A 6,684-nucleotide genomic window follows, 5' to 3' on the forward strand; every position below is an offset into this window, starting at 1 on the left:
CTGCTTCTAGCTCCATGCCGGGCATGAAGCCTGCTTAAGATTCTCTCTCTCCATGGGACCTCTGGGTTGCTCACTTGGTTAAGCGTCTGCCTTCAGCTCAGGGTGTGATCCCAGGGTCCTGGGATCAAGTCCCACATTGGACTCCTTGTTCAGTGAGGACCCTGCTGCTCCCCCTGCTTGTGCTCTCTCTCTCTCTGACAAATAAATAAAAATCTTAAAAAAAAAACTCTCTCGCCCTCTCCCTCTGCCCCTCCCTCACTCCGCCCCAAAGAAAAAGAAGAATTTCCCTCATCAATTAGGACTCTCCAGTACACTTTATATGGGAAGAACAGAATAAATGCTTGTCTCTTTCCTTTTAATGGTCAATTTTCAGAGCAAGAAGTTGAAAGCCTAGTTACTTCCAATGGTATCCAGGGTTTTTTTGTGTTTTTTGAAGTTGTTTACTTGTTTGCTTATTTTTTGATGGCAAGATTTCTTTTTTTTTTTTTTTTTTTTTTTTTAAAAAATTTTGGTATCATTATGAATTCATCAAGTTCTTGTACATTAAATTTAAATACATTTATAAAACAAATTATCCTCATCAATTAGCTGTCTTTATTAGTCGGGGTTCTCCAGGGAAGCAGAGCCAGTAGAATGTGTATGCACAGAGAGAGAGAGAGAGGTTTATTTTAAGGAATTTCCACACATAATTGGGGACTGACAAGTCCAAGATCTGTTTGGCAAGCAGGCTGGCTGCTGAGCCAGAGAACAGTTGATGTTGTAACCCAAGTCCAAAGGCTTCTTGGGGCAGGATTCCCTCTTCCTTGAGAGACCTCCATCTTTTTCTCTTAAGGCCTTCAATAGATGGGATGAAGCCCACCCACAGTAGGAAGGGTAATCTGCTTTACACAAAGATTTATATGTTAATCTCATCTGAAAAAAATACCTTCACAGTAATATCTAGACTGATGACTGATCAAATATCTGGGTACCATGGCCTGGACAAATTGATGCATAAAATTAATCATCACATTATTTCTATTTTTTTAAAAATCCTAACAATACAAATGCAAAATGAATGGTAGAATCAATGCTTACCACGGGTGTTCAAGATGCAAAAGGACACTTGAGCTGAACCAAACAAGAAAGATTTGAATTAGTAATTTCTGTGTGTTTTACTGGCTTAGGTGCTAGACAGAGAGCTGGCAAAAATGACCCTGGTTCTGCCTCTTCTCATGTAACCTTGTGTAATTTATGTTAGTTCACTGAGTTTCAGAATCTTCATCTGAAAAGCAAGAATAATAACATCTGTCCTACCTGCCGTTATACTTTGTTATGACAGCCAAAAGAAATTGGGTATATTAAAGCATTTTGCAACCTGCATGTTACACCAGTATAAGGTGTTATTAGACTGCTTTTTGTTAAGGATCAACATACTTCAGGGGCGCCTGGGTGACTCAGTCAGTTAAGCATCTGACTCTTGATTTCAGCTCAGGTCATAATCTCAAGGTCATGAGATGGAGCCCTGCATTGGGCTCTATGCTCAGCAGAGAGTCCGCTTGAGATTCTCCCTCCTTCTCCCTCTGTCACTCCCCAGCCTGTGCTCTCTCTCTCTTTCTTTAAATGAAGGGAAGAAAGAAAGAAAGAAAGGGTCAACAAGCTGCAGAATGTCGAGCAAATGTGCTTTGAAGCTACAGCCCTAAGTACAGTGCCACATGATGATATTCCATGGCTTTCTCTTTATTTGTGAGAGGCCATCTCTTGTGGGTCCCACATTTTAAGAAGAGGGGAAATTGTTACTCCACTAAGGGAAAAAGAATCAGAGTGTTAATTTTTCATATGAGTGTCTCGGTTTGTAAATTCCTTTTCCCCCCAGAGTTCCCCAATTCTCTGTGACAACAAGGTAGCATTGACCAATGCAAAGGATAAATAACTGGCTTATTTCATTCACTTATCTATTCAATAAGCATTTGTCAAACACCCATTACATATGAGACACTATGCCAGGTGTTTTGGAAACACAGAAGTTAATTAAATCCAGACTCTGTCCTCAAGCAATTTACAGGTTAAGAGGAAGAAGCCAAGGGCACCTGGGTGGCTCAGTCGATTAAGTGTCTGCCTTCAGCTCAGGTCATGATCTCTGGATCCTGGGATGGAGACCCGAGTCGGGCTCCCTGCTCAGCAGGGAGTCTGCTTCTCCTTCTGCCTCTGTCCTTCTCCCCAACTTGTGCTCTCTCTCTTTCTCTCTCTCTCTCTCAAATAAATAAATAATCTTTAAAAAAGAGAAAGAAGCCATAATTAAAAAAAAAACCTATAATACAATATAGAAGAGAGAGATCAGTAACATCCATGAAAGTTCAGAGGAAAAACCAGGTTTCCTTTTTTTAAAGATTTTCTTTATTTGAGGGGCGCCTGGGTGGCTCAGTCATTAAGCATCTGCCCTTGGCTCATGTCATGATCCCAGGGTCCTGGGATTGAGCCCCGCATCGGGCTCCCTGCTCAGTGAGGAGCCTGCTTCTCCCTCTCCCACTCCCTCTGCTTGTGTTCCCTCTCTTGCTGTGTCTCTCTCTGTCAAAAAAATAAAATCTTAAAAAAAAAGATTTTCTTTATTTGAGAGAGAGAGACAGAGCACAAGACGGGGGGTGGGGGAGGTGCAGAGGGAGAGGCAGAAGCCGACTCCCTGCCTGACACAGGGCTTGATCCCAGGATCCTGAGATCATGACCTGAGTTGAGACAGATGCTTAACGAACTGAGCCACCCAGGTGCCCCTCAAAGGAGAGACCAGTTTCAACTGAAGGTTCCAGACAGCTTCCTGGAAGAGGTGGCACTTAGCCAGACTGAAGAATAGGAATAGATGTGGGCCTGTGTGGTGGGGCAGGCCGAAGCAGATGGAATGGGGAGGGGATGTGTAGATGTGGCGGAGAATACAAGGTACTTGAAGAGAAGCAGTAGGAAGGGTGTTTGGACGTGTGCTATTTGTAGAAATTGACGAATTCTTTCCTCTTCCTCTAGTTTCTTCTCTACAATTTTAGAAAGGATAAAAAGACTTCCTTTGTCTAGCTCACCAACTATAATTAATGAGTAGCAAAACGTTACATCCAGTTGGTGAGCTCAATGGAAAGGGTTATCGTCAAATACCTACCTACTCGATAAGTTATAATTTTATTAAGATTATGATGCTCTCCAACTTTAAAATTCTATGATTCTCAAAAGCCAAATCTTGTCTAAAAGTTTTAAACATTTTAGATATAAATCTTTCTTAGCTAGAGTTCCCATGTCCATGCTTCCTAAACAGAAAATATAGAACTTAATTTAGCCCCCTTGATGACTCAGAGTCATCATCAAAAACAGAAGGGATCAGGCTGTGCTGTATCACAGCATTCCCAGGATCCATGGAGTCACAAAGTATTATTTATCCCTAAACCAAGGGGCTCCAGATTGCTCTGTTATAATTTTTTCTTTTTCTTTCTTTTTTTTTTTTCCCTGCCTTGATTCCTGGGCATTCCACACTCAGATTTTGATGCTTTCCATGTATCTACCTACTTTATCCCATTTTTGTTCTGTTGGCTGCTTCTCTTCTACATGAGGTTTGGAAGTTAGATAACCAAGTTCTGTTAGAATTATATGGAAAATAAGAGCCTATTGCTAAGCTCTGAGTAAGGGTCTAAGAGGATTGCCTACATGTAAAGTATCTTGAGACTTAGTGCCATCTGGTTTGGCTGTTTAATTAAAGGTATGTGTGTAAGAGAGAGAGAGAAAGAAAAAGGGGGCAATAGAGACAGAGAGAGAGAATGTGTGTCTGCATGTCTGTGCACATATAAATGTAACTTTCCCTTATGGTTTTTTACTGTGAGTGTGGGACAGCTAAGTTCAAGATAAGTACAAGATGACAGTCTATAATTTGCCTAGAGAAATTGGGAAGCACAGAAAAATCCAAGATAAGAAGAAATTTTGTAACATTGCATATAAGAGATAATCGTGGTTGCTCCTGCTATTATATAGACCCTGCGATGACTATAATGTAGTGTAAGGAGCAACCATTATCTCTGAGAAACAGCAGTTATGCGATTAGTCCAAATTCCTATGGGGAAATTGAAAGAAAATGATGATTAGACTTGAGGGTCTCCTGATTCCAGACCAGACTTCCTTCAACTACTATAAAATACTACCCACATGATAATTATTATTAGAAATCAGAAGAAATCCTGCATCTCTGTGCTTCTACACTACATTGGGAGGGCATTTAAGCAAGAGATGTGGGTTTGGAGTAAATCAATGTATCTCAAAAAACAACCCATAAGCATGTTAAACACAATCACCTGGAGAATCTGTTTAAAAATACAGATGCTCAGGCTCCATTATCAAGAGTCTATTTTAGCAGATCTGGGATGTTTGGGAGAGATTTCACCCTTAAATACTTAAGCATACAACTCCTTCATAACTACGATACCATTATTACACTAGCTTTTGATTTTATGAGAAACCCAAATTGTGTTTGTGCATCCAGCCATTTCATATTTAGGCCTGGGGCTTTAGGGAGCCAGAAGGTCATTGCTTTTTTTTTCAGAGCGCGCCCTTCTCCCTGCCCCTGCCTTTCCTGTTCAGCTCACAGTGTACTTCCCAGCCCCCTTCACCCATGCCCTGTGCCAAAATAACAAAATATCTAGGTATGCATGAGATCCCACCCCATTTGCTTCTGTTCTACCACTCTCTGCTTGTGGTGCTCAGCTGGAAGTGGTGATGAGGTTACTATCGGACATCCTAACCAGTCATGCCATGCCTCATGGGAAAGTAAAGGCTTTTTCAGCAATGACCATGTTTCTGAAGGAAGGGTCAGATGGTTGAAAGTAATGTTAATGGAAAAAACAGTGGTGGTGATCCAGCTAGGAACTCAGTGCATTCTACAGGGTTGAATGCATTCAACACCTGCCAGATTCTACACCTGCAGTGACAGGGATGCTTACTGAGAATACACAAAGAGTGATATATCCATGGAAATACACTCCTCTCTCATCACTTGCCATACACCTGGCAACTAGTATCCCCTTTTATCCTTACAACAACCTGTAAGGTAATGAATCCTATAGGTTGATTTGAGAGATGAGGAAACAGAGGCCCAGCCAGAGAAGTAAATAACTTGGTCAAGATCATGCCCGGTAAATGATAGGGTCAACATTTGAACCCAGCTCTGTAAGACGCCTGTTATGGGCTGAATGGCACCCCCCACCCCAGTACCTCCAAATGAGATCTTCTTTGGAAATAGGGTCACTCCATAGGCAATTAGGCGAGCCCTAACCAAACAGGACCAATGTCCTTATGAAAAGGGGAAATTTGGGCACAGGATAGACACGCAGAGGGATGATGGTACGGAAACACATAGAAGAAAGATAGCCATGTGAGGGGAGCGAGCCCGGGAATGCCACAGATGGATGGGAAATAGCAGAAACTAGCAGGGGTAAGGAAGGAATCTCCCGCAGAGAGCTGTCAGAGGGATCATGACCCTGCTCCCACCCTGGTTTCAGACTTCTGGCCTCCAGAACTATAAGACAATACATTTCTATTGTTTGAAGCTACCCTGTCTCTAATATTTTGTTATGGCGGCCCTAGGAAACTGATACATCTCTCAGACTCTTGGACCCATTATTATAGTGCCTCCCTGAAAAGCTGTGAATTTACCTGTGTTTGGCTGGGAATATTACTGGAATAGCAGAGACCATCCTAGAAAAGGGCAGTTATCTGCACAAAGGCACAAAAGGAGCCAAGCAAATCACATGTTGACGCAGACGGAGAGCCACATTGCAGTGGAGAAAAACAGAAACTCAGTCTACACTTATCAATTTCAAAGTAGGATCAACCTTAGATGCTTCACACACAAGGCCCCCAACACTCAGCAAGGTTGGGGTCTCTACCCTCCTGTGGGTGACGGAACTGAATGACCCCCAGTCCCACAGGAGAGTGAGAAGTGAGCCTTTACACCTGGGTAGCTTCTGACCAGCCCCACTGTTCTTTCTGTCTGCTGTGATTTCTTCCCACAGGAAACCCTCCTTAGGGACATTGCTTCAGGATGTGGGCAGATATTAGAAGGAACATTGTGTAAGTACAGTATTTGCCTCCTGTTTTGCACTTCTATGTGTCCTTGGCTCTTTGAGGATTCAGGAGTAGGTTTTGGTTTTAGATTTTTCTTTAAAGACTTAACTTGGTCAGTGTGATCAGTTGCAGTTCCTCTATTTGCTGTCTCAGGACACCGATTTTATCTCCCTAATGACCTCATTTCCCCCTTCTGTCGTTGTGCATTCTGCAGTAGAGCTAATAATTGCAACTAATTAGCTTAAGAGTTGCCTTGAGATAAGAACAAAAGCACTTACATTAAAGAATTGAGTCCATTGGACTTAGGCCGAAGTACTTATCCCAACTTAAGAGGAAAATTGAACTTTGCCTTCCAGCCTGAGGCACCTCTGATGTCATCAAGACTGTGATTTTGAGACTTGCTTTTCAGGGGAGCCGACTCAAGGGTGCTTCCCTACTAACTGGGAGGACTACTAAATGAAAGCCCTCCTTGTCTTTCCACGTGCTCTGGATAGAAGGGCACATCCCGGTCATGGACCAATCACTGTGCATTGTCTAACTAAGAGCAGCTGTGGAATGAAGACAATGGAAGGTGATGATTTAAGATACAGGTGACAAAAAAAAAAAAAAAAGAAAGAT

The 6,684-nt window shown here is 42.3% G+C and overlaps 1 long non-coding RNA gene across 1 annotated transcript; it reads right to left on the reverse strand.

The window, feature by feature from the left end:
* Nucleotides 1-571: 571 nt before the first annotated feature.
* On the reverse strand, nucleotides 572-2,610 carry LOC141370992 (uncharacterized). The gene is made up of 2 exons (XR_012375572.1): nucleotides 1,078-2,610; nucleotides 572-881 (listed from the first exon to the last, which is right to left on the reverse strand). It is a non-coding gene; the product is annotated as an uncharacterized lncRNA (long non-coding RNA).
* Nucleotides 2,611-6,684: the final 4,074 nt, after the last annotated feature.

This window comes from Callorhinus ursinus, unplaced genomic scaffold (genome assembly GCF_003265705.2).
Source record: "Callorhinus ursinus isolate GAN/ISIS: 27379988/994484 unplaced genomic scaffold, GSC_fseal_2.0 scaffold52, whole genome shotgun sequence".
Classification (NCBI taxonomy): domain Eukaryota; kingdom Metazoa; phylum Chordata; class Mammalia; order Carnivora; family Otariidae; genus Callorhinus; species Callorhinus ursinus.